Source organism: Dromaius novaehollandiae, chromosome 2 (assembly GCF_036370855.1).
Source record: "Dromaius novaehollandiae isolate bDroNov1 chromosome 2, bDroNov1.hap1, whole genome shotgun sequence".
In the NCBI taxonomy this organism is placed as follows: domain Eukaryota; kingdom Metazoa; phylum Chordata; class Aves; order Casuariiformes; family Dromaiidae; genus Dromaius; species Dromaius novaehollandiae.
Genome location: NC_088099.1, coordinates 48,839,502 through 48,858,974, shown reverse-complemented (window position 1 = coordinate 48,858,974; position 19,473 = coordinate 48,839,502). Strand labels below are relative to the sequence as shown.

Here is a 19,473-nt window from a genome sequence, read left to right as displayed (position 1 = left end):
CATAACAGCTAAACTTATCCAGTGATGTTTCCAAATGTTCTCTCTTTTTATATATAAAAATCTTGGGCACATGTTAAAAATGTATGTGGAAAAGCTTAGAAAGTATGGAAAGGATGGTAAAAGGCTTGCATGTACTTAGGGCACTGACCAAAATTATGGTTCCATAATAAGGCGGTGTTTTTAAGAGACACATAACTGTCACAGTAATTACTTAATTGGGCTTAAACTTTCCAGGTTTGGACTGAGTCCATATGTGATATTTCCAGAGGGCTGGAGGAGAAGGAGCAACATCAGGTTCAGTCCTACGCTGAAGCCCTTCCTGTCTGGTTGCTCACTAAGATCGCAGGAACGGCAGAAACACCCTTTCAGTACTGGAACAGCCTCTCCTTGCAGAGCGCGACTGAGGAGTGGATATGACAACAACAGTTTTTATGAGTTATTCTAAAAGCGATCCCTGAAAACAAAAGAAATACCTTTTTTTTGCATTAAAGTTGATGAGGAATTGTTTGGAAACCAAAACACAGTAGCATTAAGCTAGAACCTGAGCAGCAGATTTTTGTGGCTCCTTCACCACTTTACTGCTCAGTCACATATAGAGTGGCTTTGAGGGCACCCAGGAGAGCACCCCTCAGTCTTCAGTGCCCCCCTGGCATAAGAGGATTAGCCAGGCAGCACTGAGTTATATTAACAGCTGTGTCTCATGATTGATCATAGACCTTGAGCATGGGCCAGAGATGTGGGGCAGGGAAAAGGGCAGAGCTGGAGAGCTGTGTCACTTGGTTTCTGGAGGACAGAAGTGCCCAAGGAGAGACTGAGTCACTCGTGCAAGCGCCAGTCTGCTTCTCTTCTGCTTAAGATGGAAAAACGAAAAGTCTTGCATTCCTTGCTGGCTCCAGAACAATAAAAGCCCAGCGGGGACAAGAGGTTATCACAAGGTTTGGGGCCAGTCTGCCAGCTCAGAGCCTAGCAGCGTGGCTGGCGGCACCGGTGTTCGCCGCGTGCCGGGGTGCTGTGGGAAGGGTCCTGGGGAAGTCTTAGCAGGGGAGAAACCAGCAGGTTTCTGCAGAAATTATTCTTTAAAATCTTTTAAATCTTAATAAAGATTCAGACCTCTTTTTCTACAGCAGGCTAAAGCTTGTCCTGTGCGATTCCATAGAGGCATTTAGTTCCACAGGGCGTTCACTTTTCCACAGAGGAGGAATGTAAAGAGCCAGCGGATCACGGCTTTCCAGCTATCTGGACAGATGGCTGGAAGAGGTTCACTTGGCCTTTCCGGCAGCAAGGTTTGTGGGGGGATCAGGCCCCATCTGGCGGGTAGTTCTCAATTCCTGGCCCAGGTAACAGACACACTTGACCATCTTGGAGGCCCTTTAAAGCAGAAGACCAGATCCTCAGCTCACATACGCCGCTTGGCCGTCCTGAAATCCAAAAAGCGTTGCCAGCTCAGGGTGGTGTTGGGGCTGGCTCCGCATCTGGAAGGGCGCTAGGCCAAGGGCGCTTTATTGTTGCACAGCTTTTTTACAACGCATGGAAAGCCAGGACTGCGGAGCAGCCCCTTCAGAGCGCCAGCGTAATAACCATGGCACAGCTCAACAGCAGGATCAGGCCAAAGCGTGCTTCTCCCCGCGCTTCCCTCCCGAGACAAAGCTGTGGTGTTAGTAGCCTTAAACAAACACACTGATTACGGGGAGAGGGGGGGAAGGGAGGATAGAAGGGGAAGGGAGAAACTGAATAATATTTTTAGATGCTGGGACAAAATAAACAATTGTAATCTGCATTTAAAAAAAAAAACGAATCACCCATTGATTCACAGGAATGAATATGATCAAGACTCAACTTCCACAAAATAAGAGTTGCTGATGGCAGTTATGCAAATCCATTCTGAACAAACGCCTGACGGTGTGCATTTACATTTCTGTCAGTGGTGTGTATCTGATGACGCCGAGGCGTATTCTTGTCCAAAGAAGAAGGCTCTGGACTGATAATCCGTCCCTTCTACGCACCCCTTGGCACAGCAACGTTATACAAGCAGTTGTAGCGGGATATGGCTGGGCATATCCAGGTTATTTTTAATTACCATACATATATTTAATGTTTAATTTCTGTCCATCTACTTATCTGTAAACAGATTAGGGAAAAATGCAATGTTTTACGATTTAGGTGTAGGCCCCGTCTTCCAGTAAACACATCAAGATCTTTTGCTCGTCCAACGTTAGCAACACTACTAACACAGGCAGCTTGTGAAAGGCATTTCCATGGAGGAGATGGAGCATGTGGAGGTGGTCTGACATGGCCACCCAGCGTACTCTCTGCTGGGACGAAAGATATAAATCCTGCTTCAGCCTCATGGGTTTATTTACTCCAAGAGAGGCTGCAGACGTGCAAGACTCCTCATAGTCTCTGTTACAGACCCTAGGCAAAATTGTCTCATATGGATGCATCACCTCTACATACGAGAAAATCTCATATCGTGTATGTACGGCATACACCTTATGAAGATAAAATACATTTAAAAGGATGCCTGCCCATGCAAAGTGAAGCCAAAATCATATATGCTTAACTCTAAATGCATGCCACACTGACTGAAGCTCTGCTCAGTCCTAAGGATTGAGTGCTCGGAATTACATTCACAAGAGATAAAATAATGCTGAACTAAATAGATGAAAATCCTGGTTGATACCATGACCTTAGCTAAACCTTGAGGGCCTGGCCAAGACCGAGCTGGCCAAAGCCAGCTGTTGGGCCAAGCAGAGAATTGCTTCAAGGCATGCCAGGGAATGGTTGGGCCAGTTGGAGAAGCTTCTTGAAATGGTTTAGGAGTAGGAGAACTCGACTTCTTAACTGCTGTTCATCTGCAATTTGTCTGATATGGCATATAACAATTTGATATTGGGTAGGGACTGGAAAAAATCTCCATTCAGTAAATACACTACGGATTTGAGGTGTCTTAACCTGTCTGTTTCCTTTAATCATTTACAGATCACAGTGATTTTTCTGGGGTCACACAGCTGATTTGGAGATGAATGGTCACATTACTGAAAGGCATGTGGAGTTTCAGTAAGGCCTCAGCTTGCCAGAAACAACAATATTCACTTAACCAAAGACCCAGCCCAAAGGCTGGATCAAACATGCTCAGTGGCTTTACGTGGCCCATTCCACAGTGCTGTGATCAGAAATAACCTACGCTTGTATCCTGGGTTTCTTAAAAATGAGGGTTTGTCCCTCTCTTCTGTCATTAACATGTAAAGTCCAAGCCCAAAGCTGACACTTAAATGGCAGCATCAAGTATTTAACCATGACTTACTGGAATGGGGAAGCCCATTCGGCAGACTCCTGCAGACAGCAGGCTTGGACGATTGCTGTAAGGATGGAAAGGAAGAATGAAGGACAAAGGAGATACCCTAAGACAGGAAAGAGAGAGAAAGATTGAGAAAGAAAGGAGAACAAATTAAAACAAAAGGGGAAAATGGCAGAGTGTGCATATTTTCTTACTGAGTGATACTGGATATAAGAAACATGTCCAGCATAAATGATGTTATCTGCAAAACTTAGTTGTTATATACAGCCAGATGCTATTTTTGATCATTGCACAAACCTCCCATTGACATAGCTGAGATATCTACTCTGTGCTGAATGCACATTATTTATACTTCAACCCATGGATTGGCATCGGAGCTGGAACTGGGCCTTTCATGCAGAATAAATCTGACATTCCTCCTTTCGACCTCTGCTTAACAATCTAGGAAAAAACAGATTTCTTCATGAATATGTACAAAATGTGCCAAGATGAATTCTGCCCTCTGACTGGCATTTCAGTGGTGCTGCACGGCTGTATTTCAAAGCAAAATTTGGCCTTCGACTCTAATTGCTCCCAACTCTAGAAATATTGAATTGATTTTCTTCAGACATGAGCTGTTTTCGCCTTCATCACCGAGGTCTATAAAACAAGCTGAGTTCAAATTTCCTAGCGTCAGCTGTTTGTGAGTTATGAGGGCAGAGAAGCTGCAACCGGAACAAATAGGAATAGCTGGTTTCTCTTCACGCCCACATATCATAAAAACAGCCACGCTGATTTTGCTGAGAGTCCTCAAAATGTTCACCTCCAGGCCGAGGCCGAGCCTGAAAAGTACGCTGGCCCCCCCAGAGAGGCTCACTTGAGAAAATTAGAAGCAACTGAAAAATGGGGTGAACTTGCAAAGAGGAAGTGAGCTGAGGCTGAAATGCAGGTTTTCGTTTTCATGGGACTAATTAGCAGGTCCCATGCCTGGGTCATAAATTAACTTCGTAAGAGCCTACATGCCCCTGCGTGGGACCGTGGCTTTCCTCCTTCCTACAAGAGACATTTTCGCTCTTAGCATCCGCTAATCATAGGCTGTTTGGGGTAATTTTAATCTGTTTCTTACGCCTGGCAGGCAGGAGCTCGGCCACGATGACTCTGGGGGGGCGGCTGCAAGCCCGCAGCCAGAGCTGCGCTCTCCGCCAGCTTTGGCAGCCTCGCGGCCTGGCTTGCAGCGAGAGCCTCTGCGTGCGCAGGACGCCACGCTGCTGCTAGCGAAGCCCGCCCACTGTTTTTATCATCGTCCGATGTATTTATGGCATCGAGAGACCTCGATCAGACCCGGGACCCTCGCAGCGTTAGGCATCGTAGGGACACAGTGGTTGCGGTGACCCACTAGTCCCTCCAGTCCCAGCAGAGCGTGCTTGTCGCAAGCGCCTGCGTGTCTCCCGCAGCTCCGCTAACAGCAAAACACACGTTTCAAAATTTGAACCACTGGAAGCAAAAGCCTCAACGCCAAATGCTCATACTGGAGGCTGCTGAGTCAAGCGGGAATTTAAATCTGTTGCTTAAAAAGCAACTCACTTGGGTGCATATCTGATACCATCGCCGTCAGGTTCGCTCTTGTGCCGATGCCGTGGCAGGGATGAGGGCACCTGCAGTGCACCGAAGCCAGGGGGACTCCAAAAGCAGAGCTGAGAGCGGATCCTGCCCCGTTATCTTTTGGCCGTTTTGAAAAATGAACTGCAATAGTAAAGTGGCTCCATTTTAGAAATGGCTTACAGGGTATGCATATTTATGGAGCTCTGTTGCATGCATGCAATTCCCATTCAGCTAATGTGGCTAGCACGGGATTGTTGAGAGGTGGAGAGACAAATTAATAGCAGGTTTACTGCTCAGACTTTGGGGGAACATACAGCATTCTCATTTAAAAATAATAGAATAATGGTATTTATAAAGCATCCACAACACAGCATGCAGAGGAACAGGACAATTTGATTAGAAAAACATTACAAATACTGAAAATAATGATGTAATGCAACAGCAGCAGCAATAGAAAAAAAGCAGATACAACCTTGCCCAGGAACTTAAGGGAGAAGGGAAGGTTATCATTTTTAAAAAACACAAAAAGAGAGTTTTATAAAGAGGGGAAAGGAGATCAGACAGACATTAGGGAAGAGTGGAAGAGACAGGTAGAGTCATCAAGGCTGTGGGTTATATCCCAGTAGAGATTACACAGGATTTTCTTGTACTTCACATGAGATGGGTTATATGTAGCGGGCAGGTGGCCCCATGTTTCTCCTCGACTTTCCAATGAGTAGGTGAACTAATAGATACCCAACTGCATGGGATTTGCATGTGGAATAGCTCTAGGACCTGGCCTGGACTGAGCAGTCCTGGAGTGAGCTCCTGCTTTCTGTAATGCAAAAATAAAAGCACTGGAATGATGTCTACAGCGCAGGGAGCGCTCAGGGCATCATTCAGAGTTGACTTGTTTTATGGATCCACTTCCTGACATGTAGCTAGTTAGTCCAGAAACTAGAAACACCAAACCTCAAGCAGGCCCTGTTGCCTCAGAAGACAAGTTACCGTGAACAACGAAGCTGGGATATCATGTGGATGTTTCTGTTTTTCTCATGCAAAGGAGCAAGCCAGATTCGACATCAGGACACAAAAGCCTTAAAATGAAAGACCCTCAAGCCTTGACGTGAGAAGTGCTGCCCTCCCGGCCCCTGCCAACTCAGGAGGCATCAAAGGAGCCGTCTCGTGAAGCTGCAGAAGGGCTGTCGGCAGCTCGTGGGAGCACGCGATGAGCTGGTCCTGTCCCCATGGCATCCTGGCCTGCTGCCTGTGAAGTGGGGCAGGACGTAGGTCATGCAGCCTATGCCCCTCTCTGTGCCTGCAATGAGCAGGGCAGTGGCTTAAATAACTGGACACATTGCAGGATGCTGCAACCAGCCAGCTTTTTATGGATATGATAACATATCTAGCTATCTTCATGCTACATGTACTGCTTTATATTTGTATATACATTTATATGTATATATACAGTATAATATATATAACAGCATATTATACTGTATGATAACTCAAAAGATTTGGTGCCAAATTTCACCCTTGCTTCATACAGCCAGACATCCTCCAGTCGTTTCAAAATATTTGCACAAGAATATATGATGCAGAGAAAACTACACAACAACATCTTTCTGCAGCTGCCTAACGGGCACAACAGCAGCTGAAGACAAGAGGACAGCATGGTGAACCAGCCTCCCTCAGGTTTTTGTCCCATTTCTGTTCTGCTAAAAGGTAGGCGCCCCAGCTGACTAGCTTGCTACTGAGTGATAGCTGAGATATAAATTAAATAGATGGAACATTTGCCTGCATGTACAGAGGGGGGCAAATAGGAAGGGAGGGGGAAACACAGTTGATACACAGCAGTCACTGTAGAGCAGTAAACATTAACATTAATTTTGCTCATCACAACTGCACATTCGTTATACCTTTACACATATCAAATCCATAAGCCTATATGTGCTGAGCCAGTGGCTTGATATAGCAAGCAGCAAATAATGACTGATATATTACCGCTCTCATAATGGATTGGTTATTTCAACCATACTTGCCTTTGATGTGATGAAATAAATGATAGCAATTTTGCTAATACATGGGTTTTCTGCTCTCTTCCTCCTTCCAAATAGGGCAAAAAGGTGTCCTTTAACATTTAAAGCCATGCGAGAACACAATATGTATGATGGCAAAGGCCTATAATGTAGTATGCCATAAACTGTGAGTACCATCTAGTTTGAAAGGAAGCTGATGTGAGGTATAAATGTATTTTACACATGATAGAGGTAATAAATCCAGTTTGCTGGTGGATTTAGATCCAAATGGAAATAAATCCATTGCAAATATTTTTGAAGTATTGTATAGCTACATTAAGAAAGGACTCTGCCACCGAGCTGAAAGTGCTTTGAGTCCAGCTGGTGACATTACAGCTTTGCCAGTCGGATACTGATCATATCTATCAGTTTTCTATTTCAAACTGCTGATGAGAAATGTATTGCATGGGCAATGTTACTACATTCTCCATTAAAATACACCACCTGATTCAATGGCAAAGAATTGCTTGTTAATGTCCTCCCTTTGATCAAGGCCCCCTTCCTTCTCTGTGCTCTGAGGCTAAGCTGCACCACAGAAATTGGGATGTGCAGGCCGGAATACGTGTCCCCCAGTGTAAGCACAATACTGACACACAGGAGCCGAGAGCCCTTGCCCCAGGAGCTCAGATTGGCAACAGCAAATTCAGCCTGTGCAAACCAAGGAGAAAGAGGTGCGACTGGAGACGCTTCCAGAGCAGTTTCACAGTGCGGGTGGGAAATGCAGAGGACATGGACTTCAATGTCACCTCCAAAATAAGGTTAGCCTGGGGAAGGAAAGGCAGGAGGAAAGCCCAAGGCTGGAGGAAGGAGACATTTTCAGGGCTGGAAATACGGGCAAATTCTTAGGATGACACAAATGACCCCATGGTCAAAAAGATTCAGATTTGTTCAAGGCAAGCTGTGGAGATTCAGAGTCTGAGCCCAAGGCCACTGATGTCATTGGAAGGATCTTCACCAAATTAAACAAGCTTTAGATAAAACCCTTAGTTTGGTTCTCAATTGACACGAGTGTGCTGGCCCTCCGCTGTCACCACAGAATGACATTGGTCCCGGACTGCTGTGGTCCTGGGCAAGAGGAGGGAACTGCGCGGGGCATTCAAGTAACTCCTGTGGTCGCAGGGCTGCTCTGCTGCTTCACTAGGATGCAACTAGGATGCTTGGCCCATATCCAGCAGAGTGACAGCAATACGGTGCTCTGGGCATGTGCCACAAGTCGTCAGGCTCTGCTGAAATATCAGGTGGGTCTTGGGTGCTGGGGGATCTCTGGGGCCAAACAGTCACGTCCCTCTGCTGCTACAAAAAATAAGGTGAGCTGAGAGCACCAAGCGCTGCCTGGGAGGAGCGTCGGGCTGGCCTGGAGTCGTGCTCCCTCCAAAACGTGCCGCATGGGGACCAGTGCTGCTCCTCCATCCCCGAGGAGCCACCAAAGGTGTTATGTCATCTCTGCCAACAAGCAGGCCAAAGCACACCATTAACAGTGCTCTACAGTGAATGTTAGGTGCAATAAGCCAAAACACTACAAGCACATCGGGCCTTGCCTTGCCAAGAGAGAACCTTTTCTCGGGGGAATTCTTTAAGGTTTTTTTTACTGAAATGCAAGAATTTCAGCAGGCCCTGTGTGGTTTGGCTTGGGTAACTGAAGGATTGAATTTGCACCCGTAAAGCCCACTAGAGCCTAGTTTCCTAACAGGGATGCTGATGCTGATGAAGTTCAGGCACCCACATGTTAGTTCATGAGGTCTGACCCAAATCTGTGCAGAAGCACAACCCCTTGCAACCCCTCTTTCAACACCTGACTGCGAGTTACATCCTTTTTTCATGCTGCCACAGATGACTTGGGCCAGACCCTGACCTCAGCCGCTGCAAATTCAGAGTCAGGCTTTTGCTTTACATGGCTTATTTGGGCTTTGTGGCAGGCCAGCCCAGCCCAGCATCTTGCCCTTCCAGTATATGCAGGTTCATTTCCTACACAGGCTCTCTTTTGTCTTCTCCCTAATCCGTCAGGGAAGTTACACAGCTGAATTTCCATGGCAACAGACTGGGAGGTCACAAGGAAAGTATTACGCAGGATCAAGCATCCGACGTGGAATTGCAAAAGGGAAGGAACACAATTACTTTAAAAAATTAACAGTAATAGCAAAGGGAATCATGAAAGAGAAAGCCCGGTCAGATAGCCTGCTCCTGGTGTGAAGACTTCTCTCCTTGTCTGAGAAAGTTGGCTTCGGTGAAAACACCCTCCTATGAGGAAAGCAAGCAGAACCGGAGGCTCTGCCTTTGCACCTGTTAAAGCCGACGGCAACTTTAGTGGGAGTGAAACACTGTTGTCCCAGGAACTCCAGGGGAGTTCCCAGGACTCAGGAAAATTGCCCAGGAACTGCCTCTTTTGGCTTAGTAAGAGCCCACCACAGTTTGCCACAAGCCGCCAGTGGAAGACCACCACTGCCTCCCCGGATGGTGGGAGACGGAGCTTTTTTTTTTTAATTTTTTTTCCTCAACAGAGACCGTGCTGACATATTTCCCCTGTAATCCCCTCCTCAGAGGAGTGGTGACCACAGCCTAAAGCCACGTGTAATTAGCAATTAACTGTGTGCTCTCTAGGGCAGCGCGGAGGCAAGCCCCCTCACCGGACAGCACGGCACGGCGCAAATCTGGACGTCGCAGGCGAGGGAGGGTGTGCGAGCCCAGCGAGCCAGCCAGGAACACAGATCACCAGGGGACGCCATGCCCGGGCGAAGCCTGGTGCTGGGCAAATTGGCACGCGCAGACCTGCGCTTTTGCAGTGAGGCCGGCTCGTATTTTTAATGGGGTCTCCTGCGGTGCCGGAGCCACGCTCGCCGAAGCCGGCCCCCTGCGGCGTACCCGCTGTCACACCACGGCGGCACTGCGGGGCTGACGCCCTCTCACGAAATGGGATCCTTCCCTCCCTTGAAGCAATGCCATTTATTGCATTCCCAGGCAATGATCGAGTGCCTACAGCTCTTCAGAGAAATCTGATTAAATAGATCGTGTGAGCCCCTCTTCAGATGCAAGCTGCCCGTTCACAAAGCTCCAGGGCTGCTGCTGCCACCGAAGGCACGATGTTTCCCCCTGGAAATGCTCCCTCCGTCCTGTCCTTCCCGCACAACCAGCACGTGCTGCAGATCAGAGGAGACGACAGCCTTTGGGGTCCATACACTCCTTCCAGTGGATTTTTCCTCCCTATTCAATACAATAAATGAGGTTGGCAGTCCCGGACACTGAAAACGTTCTGGTTATGGATGGAGGGAAGGCAGACAGACAGGAAGAGAAACCGCAAGTGCACATCTAGGATTTATAGTGTGCGTGGGCCTTCGTGACTTAAATTACTGCTTCTTCTGCTGCTTGATCTGAGAGCGCATTTGCATGGATCTGAGCATCAAAGACACTCAGAAAGACAGTGGGGCAAAGAGCAGGGCAGAGACTTATAAGGAAAAAGAATAAATAGCAAGGGAGTGGTATAGAGACGGTACTGCAGCTAGTCCAGATTAACAGAAAAAAAGCGGTGACGTGGGTATCTCTTATTACATCTGTCCGACCAGCAGGCTAAACTAATCAACTTAAATATGCTTATTTTTTCCTGCTTAATTTTCTCAAATAGACATGTTATGGTCTAATCAGAGGCTACACATGCTCTCTCTGAATAAAGTTTCCTGACATGGGGTGACAGAGTAGCTATGATACAGCTTTGCACCAAAATACAAGGCAGTAATCCCAGCGGTAAGACAGTTCCTCCAGGCCACATGTCCCCAGAACAAATCTGGAGCTTGACTTGGCTCCCAGGAGCGCACATTTAGGGCTCTTGGCCAGCTAAAAGCATAAACAAAACCTATTTAGATGAAATGCCGTTCTGTAACTCTGAAGACTGAAGAGGATCTATGTGTGTGTGGTGACACACAGCAGAGCTATGGATGAGCTCCAGGCCCTTCCCTGCACGCGGCTGCTGGTGGTTCAAGGAGGTGCAACATTTTCAGGAGCATAAAACAGAGCAGGAAAAAAGAGTACTTCCATAGCCCCTCTGTAGAAGGAAGAGCTAATCATGCAGCACAGCCCATAAGATCAGGCATCCACTGCTTTTATGCTTATTACTTTTTTCCAGCAAAATACTCCTTGTCATGAATGCCAGGAGAAGTCTAGGAGGTATTAAGAAAGAGCACGCCAGCTCTGCAGCATGTTCCCCATCACTCTGACTCTACATAAATCCTTCATTAGGTCACAAAACAAGTTGACATAAACGAATAAAGACCACAGCTTGTGTTTACCATCCAGGGATTCAAGGATCAGTAATGGGTGACAGGGCTGTCACCAAGATGATGGCTGTTTAGGAGCTGCACTGCTGATGGCTTAAAGGGTGCAGGAGACCCTTGCAGCTATCAAATTTTAGGCATACATATTATATGTGTTTGTGTGTATGCATATAAATATGTATACACCCAGGTATATACAATATGTACATATATATATATACACACACACACACACATATATATACACAAACCTCTAATTAATATTTTCACACTTATAGGTTCTCACACTGCTCCTATGAGATAATTAGTGTTATTAGTCTATTAAGACAATTTTTCTGCCAGCTTGAATTGAAAGATGGCACATATGGTGGTTTGCACTACTGGAGTATAAAATAATCAGTCTTCGTTTAACTCTGAGCTAAGATTCCTCTCACTTTTTCCCATATGCTGTTTTGAGGGTTAGCTTTGCTGTGATTTCCTTCCCTCCCTCATTTACTGATATTGAAATATTCTTACTTTTGATTTTTCTTTGACTGCTCCTATTGGCTTCACACATTTTCTTCACATGGTCATAGGTACTTACTGCTTTTATGATTCGCACATTTTCACCCATCTATAAATTGGCTCTCATACAAGTCAGTCAGAATTACATTTTGATTAAAAAAAGACATAACAATGTCATTTTTTCCACCCAGCTTTCAGATCGGCTTTGCAATGAGCCAGCTAACAAAATCATGACTTGTTTATCTGCAGTTTCTAGGTTGGATTATAGTTGCATTTGGAGGGCCATTTTCTGCCTCTCTGTTTTGTTCCGAATCTGCTCCAAACTTGGCAGCCACTTCGAAGTTGTGCGCTATTCTCACAACTTGTCATGTCCCATCTTTATTCAGGCATTGCACTTGGCTACCTTTTGAGGATTAAAATTAACATGTTATTATTGTTTCTGAAGACCCTTCAGACTTTGACTCCTACCTATTGGAGAAATTTTGATTTGTGTTTATGTACTTGCTCATAATTTGGGTTCTGTTTCCAATCTGTCGCTTGCTAAACCATCTGTGCCATCTGTAATGTGCTTGGCCCCAATTTGGTGGAATTTCTCCTCCTTATGAAATTCATGAGATTCAGCCTGCAGATGCTTTCACTGCTTCTCTGACAAATTTAGTTAATTTGGCAGCTTCTGGGTTTGCATTTTCAGTTTCTAGGACCGCATCTTGTTCTTGTTATTATGCTATAGAAGGTGTGGGTGTATGGAACACGTACACGCATGAAACACTAGAAACCTTCCAACTTCAACAGCTTTGACATGCAAGTTAACACATGGGTTTGGGTAGTCAAGAGCCTTATAAACCATTTTCCTGCTATATGCCATACAAGCCGAGGCCCGTGAGAGCGCAGGTGTAAGCTCAGTGCAACTCGCAGCTGCGCGCAGGGCCACCATCAAGCCTCTGCTCCCCATTAAGTGGCACCGCAGCCAGCAGCAGCCAAGAAGACACAGAATTGCCAAGATACCACCTCAAATATTCTGCTGAGGTACACGCATAGCATAGCCATCAGTAGATAAGCCCTTCTATTTGTAAGGTTTTTTTGCTCCTGAGAAGCAAAGCCATACTGGAGATCTAAGGATCTGATTTTGCTGCTTTCCAAACCAATCGTGTGGGCCCAGTAGGCTCACGAAACTGGCCAAACTTTTAATCGATTATTTGAATGACCTTCTGCTAATCAAAATATGCTGGACCAACTATGCATAAAATGGAGGTAAATGGGATCTACTTACTTCTAATGTTGGCTGTATAAAGGTTAATCATTTATCAATGCCTGGGTTCAAGTATCTTACAGGAAAACTTTCTAATTTTATTTACCTATTCACCCCTTTTCTGGATCTATTCAGCTCCTAGGAACTAATGTTTTGGTGTATAATGAAAAAAAAAGAAGATCCAAAGAGCACAGGAGATAATTTCTATCTTTGTGAGACAAAGATAGAAATGTATTAGACTCCATGTGAAAGAAAAATGAACTTTCCCATAGGTTTCTCCTCAACCCTCTCAAACTGTTAGTTCCAAGACAGGAATCATCACATGTGAACATGTAAAGTTAAGCACGTTAATATGTATTCTAGCACCTTACAAAAGTGAGTTGATTTCCAGGGGACCATCCCACTCGGCGGAAGTCAATCGGAGAAAATGAGAAAACCCAGGCAATGAAAAACTCCTGAAGCCAGATGGTAAGTCAGTCCATCCCGCTGTGATTACCTGTTTTTCTCTGTCACCATCTCATTGCTGCTGTGGCTCACTCTTCTTCACATTATGGAATTAAACAAAGGCTCTGATTGTTGGCTTTTTTGTCTGCTAGGTCGTCATCAGAAAACCTTCAAAGGGAGCAGAAGGTCAGGGAGGAACGCTACCAGATCGGAAGGGCTGCGTTCTACATTCAGGGAGAGAGAGGACACGGTTCACAACAACCTCGTCTCAATCATTTCCTTACCGCTGTTAACAATTCCACGTGTTTCGTGTGGCAATCACGGCTCCTTGGAAAAACGATAGTAGGACCACAGCAAAGAGGGAAGAGAAAGTTAAACACTTTGATGATTATTTTTTTCCTCTTCAGCATAGGAAGTTACGGAGCTGTATTTTGCAACTATTACCAGCAACCCACCTCTCCTGGCTTGAAGCTCCCACCAACACTGGATGGTGAACCCAACACCAGTTTGTGGACAGGCACTGTATTTCCATGTCCCAACTTTACTGCCTTCCTCAGAGTCAATGTTTTCTGTTACTGTGATTACAGTTGTGTTTAGTAATAATACAACCCACACAGAAACCAAATAAGGTTAAAAGGCACTATCTTGTGTTTGTTAATGTCATTAGGGGAAAAGAAGCCTTTGGAAGACCCAGCGCCCCATGGCCAGGATGGATGCTAATAGGACACATCCCAGCAGGAAGACTGATGCATGCTTCATCCCAATGCTGGAAGGAGTTCATCTCCGAGCCAAAATCTCGCTCCTACTGTTTATAGATAAACACTGGCTCACTGAACTACCTCCCTTTTTACAGTTCATTACTGCACAGTCTTTCAGAGGGGTTGGCTCCTATTCAATGTCATGGGTTCAGAGCTGCAGAAAAGCACCTTTCAGGGGGGTCTAGCCTTCTCTCCAATCCCCTGGCTACTCAGTGTGCTAGGTAATATTTCACTAAGTCTCTGGCTTAGAAACGCTCATTCCTAGATCCTCTAATAATCCCAAGGGAACAGAAATCCCATCGATCCTGTGTACCACAGGTAATTAGAACTGTGGCCACATCTCATTCCCAGAAAGTTGTGAGGGTCGGGGTTTTAAATGTCAAATGCCTTCCAGTGGACTCAGCGCTCTGCCGCTGAATAATGCAGCCTATAAATTGAAAGTGCCTTTAAAAGATGACTTTATTCTTTAGTGTCTTCAATTAGCACTGCTGTATTTTAAAAACAAAGCTGGTATTTCTCCTACTCATAGGATAGTAGGATTGTCCTGGAAGGTATCCCATTGTGTGTGTTATAATTTTTAATTTTCCTAATAATTTTTATGGTTCCCTTCAAATAATTTTCTCTCTCTTGTGTACTCATATTTTCACTTTTGATTGCAGGCAATTCATTTCTATTACCTTAGAAAAGCATTCTGAAACTTTTTGTGATAAGTTTGTTGTATTTATCTAGTCGCTAGCCTGTGATGAAAGTTACTTCTGCAAAGGATCAGTCAAAAACCTTTTACTGGCAACCTATATAGCTCTGCTGTAAGGGGTTAATCTTTTATTAGACTAAAGTTACTGCAAAAGCTGCCATTCAGTTGTTTAATAGGTTTTCTTAATTCTAATCTTCTGCACTTTAAGAAATAGCTAGAAGTGCAGGCTAAAAAAAGCTCTTCAGGCTTTACTGCAGTTGCATGGTTTCCTTTGCATGAATTGGTAATTATTTATAGTCTTTCATAAAAAAAAAATCCTTTTTTTTCCTCCCCAGCCAATCTTATTAAACATTTAGGAGGTACTGAGAAGCACAAACTCTTTATTGGGTGAATTGTGAAAGTCAATTTATACAGACGCGTACGTGGCTTCCACAAACTCATGCTGGCCACTGGTGCTTTCAGCCACATCTCTGGCAGGAAGTAATTTATTTGAATTCGAAGGTGATTTTGAAATAAAAGAAAATGCACATCCTTTTGGGTACCACTCAGCTACAGATAAAAAAATATTATCACCTCTGGGAGAGCTGATTAGAGCCATTTATAATTGCACTGACTTGCTTCAGTATTAAAATGCCTAATACAATTAGCTCTCTCCTTATAAGATGGAAATTTTGTTTCTGAGCATACATTTCATTTGAAAACGCACATTGTTTATGGATGTTTTGCAGCCTAAGTTCTCAGCACCAAGTGGGACTGAGAGTGGCTGAACCAAAAATTACTCTGCTACGTCCTGGTAGGAATGTATATTTAAAGTTTTTGTGACTTTGGTAGTTGCTGCAATAATAAAATAATTTTGCCTTAAGACTGAATACAAATTTTAGCTAACAGTTTCTTATACCACAGGAGGAACCCAAAACAATACTAGCTTTGTAACTGCAGACAAAACAGTACAGAAAACCAAGGAAAACATACTGTATTTTCATATAATTGGAATATGCTAAGGGGTGCAAAAAAATGCTGATTCCTGAGGAATTTGCCAATTTTCTTTTCAAGCCTGTTTCTAATGCACTTACAAATGCATAAATTGTTCTAATGCTCTTTAGGTCATAAAAAGCAAATCCACAGAGTAAGGATTGTTTTTCCTTGTCAAGCTGGGCACCCTACCTAGTTACAGAAATGCAGGCAGTCTGCTTCCTTCTCGCCATGCCATCGCGATCAAAGGAAAAGGATGTGAAAAATTTCATCACGGGAATGTAATGCTATTCAAAGCCCTTTGTAGGCATCTCACAGCAAAACACAAGCGTCTCGTGTGAGATAAAAAGGGAGAGTGTTTATTTATTTATTTGGGATGGCATTTTGCAGTCCAAAAAGAAATATGGGTATGCTGGTACGCATGTATATGCGGGTCACTAGGAAGGCGAGAGCTGTCCATGGGTCTCTCTTTCCTCTGGGCAAAAAGCTCAGTCTGGAGCAGGACCCTGAGGCTGCTGCCGAATCCTGGCTGGGCTCTGACATCCCTACCTCTGTTACCAGGCAACATTATCAGGGATGCTGCACAAGTGCCCTGGACACTAATCACCACTTTCTGCTCCTCCTGCATATTTTCATTGATGCACTTCAGTTTAGAAAAATGCAGCATTCACGACTGACGGAGATTTTTTTGTGGCAAGGACATCGGTGCACGTAAGCTGATCCCAGGGGTGAAATGTGCTGATGGCACAGGGCCGGGGAGGGCTCCAGCCAGGCTGGATGCGGCCTCAGCCCCGACGCCACTGCAGATGGGCTGGTCCCTAGCCTGCAACCCCGGAACACCCCGTGAAGTGCCTGGCTCTCCCAGGGCAGGGGTTTGCAGAACTACACTGCAGAATTAAGCCCTCACACCCCAAATATGAGTTGCATTGAGATCAGTGGGAATTTTACCTGAACTGAGGATATCACCGTGCGAACACGTCTCTCTAAAATGACACATGGGAAACAAAGCGTGGGGAATAAAAGTAACCCAAGTTGCCAGGCACATCCACCGGCACCTTTCCTGCTATTCAGGCTTGAAGCTCACTGACTATTACTACAGTTACTATTTGCTTGGGCACATTAGAGCCTGAGACACGGCCCAACAGCCCCACTGTGTGCTGTGCCACAGATAGAGTATCTGTTCCCTGGACCCATCTCCTTAGCATTCACTTGCAGAAGAAACCTAGCCTCAAAGTGTCTCCATCTTTCATATCAATGCTAGGCACTTCCCAGCATCCTGATTTTAAACTGGCTGGTACCTGTCCTCTAAAAAAATGAGTCCCCCAACTTTAAAGCGTCTTAGATTGAAGTATCCAAAATCATCAGTCTCACTTAAAAAACAGGCCAGGTTTTTCTGTAAGAGACTGTCCTGCCGTAGCAAGCAGAGTCACTGAGTTGCTCCAGAAAAGTTTTCCATCTTTCCTTTGTGCTTGTGTACTGTCTTCATACTCTCCCTAGCTGCACATGCAATAGCTTTGAAAATGTTCCCTAAGACGCAATGCACGGTTTGAGAAAGGGAGAATTAGCTATCTGTCATTAGCCTGCCTATGCTTTCAATTTTATGACACAGTACTACTTCCTGTCTCTCACGAGACTCTCCAAGAAAGAATTTAGGGTATGGATCTTCTAATCCTCATAAATCTGGAATTACCCCAATTATAAAGAAGAGACAGCGCTGAAAAGGAATGACTCTGCAACCGTCTTCTAAACATCACTGTCGCTACACTGACAATTTAATTAAAACTGCTGTGCATTTAGTTATAATTAGTTTCCATCAATACAGAAGATATAGATTTCTAAATTCTCAGACTGCTCACCAAAAGGTACCTCAGTACTGCCACTTAGGGATTGCATTCATTAGCAGATTTTATCGTTCTTGAAGATATGAGCACATCCCCAAAGCAAACCCTCATCTTCATACCAGATCTTCGTGCCAACACATAAACAAAATTGGCTAGAAATAATCATCTTTACTGCAAAAGCATGACCCTGAATGTACGAACGTCAGGTTCATTATATAATACTCCACTTTTTTTTGCCTTGTACTTTTTTGCTTAAAGTGGAGAGTAACGGAAAAGGTGTGTAAAGGAATTAGAAGGTAAACAAAGAAAAGATTGATTTTAAATTTATTGGTCCATTTTTTATCAGCAGAATTCCACTCTGATTCTGGTCTCACACATTCAGGTGTAGATCAGGAGCAGCTACCTGGAAGCAGCAGGAGTTATACGAGCCATGGGCTTTGCCAGTGAAAGCTGACGCTGCTCTCCTTCCGAGTTTGAAAATGCTCGTTACTTTTTCAGCGATTTCTGGCATGTTTTGTGGCTTTCTCCAAACCTGAAAGCAGCCCCCATTGAAAAACTTAGCTTCATTTTTAATAAAAACATGTTTCTAACCCATATATGTGAGCCAGTGACATGAAGGGGGTGGAGGTTGCCTTGGACCTTCTGTGTTTTCCTGACATCCCAGGCTCTTGGGAAGGATGAAATTCAGGTGTGACCTCTGTCTATTTTCCTCGCATGCACCTGATTTGCAGTCCTTAGCAGATACAGGGAAGTGGCAGACTGAGGCTGATTCAGTAGTTTGCACGCAGTTAGCATAAAGAAATAGGTATTGCTTTGAGCCTCAGCAGGTTGTATCTGCTGGGGCAAAACCCAGCTCTCATGAATTACTGTCTTGATACCTAGAAAAGAAAGCATGAGCCTTACAAGCTGGGTGTTATGCAAAAAGCCAGTGCTGGATGGAGGAGCGGGGCAGCTGAGAAGAAAAGCTGACTGGGAGGTTGAGCAGTCTGACCAGTATAAGAGGCTGGGAAGGACATGGCCTGGAGCATACTTTGCTTTTGCTCTCAACACCAGCAGCCTGTACTCTAATATTCCCTGCTGCGTATGCACAGCCCCGAGGTGATGGATGCTGCTTCCTTACAGCTCTAGGCCTGCTGGTGCTGCCTCTACCACTGCTGGCAAAGTGGAGATAAGAAGGTCCTGGCACCCCTTCCCCAAGGATGGCTGCATCCTCGAAGCCTAGCTGCAGGCTGGACCTGTGCCTGTAGCTTGCCAAAGCCCTCTCTTGATAATGAGGACTGAGAGGTGACATTTGCCGCAGAGGAAACGTCAGGAGCTTTTGCAGGGGAAGAGGGAAGGTTTGCCACAAAAATAATCATCTGGGAAATTAGTTTTCTGTTTTGCTTTGTTTCCATATGGAGTTCTCATCAAAATGTGTGTTTTTCTGTTGCTGCTACTGTATTTCAGGTTTTTTTTCTTTTTGGGAGCAGCGTGTGTCATCTCCCAACTGCGCTGTTTACGTTCTCCTCAGCTTGCACACCAGCTGCATGGCAACACGCTGCAGGCTGCCAGTAAACACAACTGGAAGCCGATGAGACAAGAGCTTCTTTGAAGACTGAGATGCAGCGCTCTCCTTGGGACAACATGCCTTTCCAGATTACAAGCTCTCTACAAATCCAGGTGCTGGGGACAACAGGGCCACTTCATGCAATGCAAATGCTAGACTAGTGTGGTCACCTGATGCTGCAGGAGCCTCAAAATTGCTTGGCCTTTACAGCCAGATGAGCAGCACGGTCAGGAACATTTGATTTACATATGCTTTCAAACATCATCC

General features: G+C 45.1%; 1 protein-coding gene and 1 long non-coding RNA gene across 8 annotated transcripts in view; one reads left to right on the top strand and one right to left on the bottom strand.

The window, feature by feature from the left end:
- Positions 1-15,716, top strand: part of LOC112979665 (uncharacterized) — a 74,402-nt gene extending 58,686 nt beyond the window's left edge. For both annotated transcript variants that reach the window (XR_010387677.1, XR_010387675.1), the window contains 2 exons: positions 13,343-13,419; positions 13,548-15,716. This is a non-coding gene — a long non-coding RNA (uncharacterized LOC112979665). The remainder of the gene's footprint in view (positions 1-13,342; positions 13,420-13,547) is intronic.
- TMEM108 (transmembrane protein 108) overlaps positions 1-19,473 on the bottom strand; it is a 167,433-nt gene that overhangs the window by 26,161 nt on the left and 121,799 nt on the right. The gene's annotated exons all lie outside the window — the stretch shown is intronic.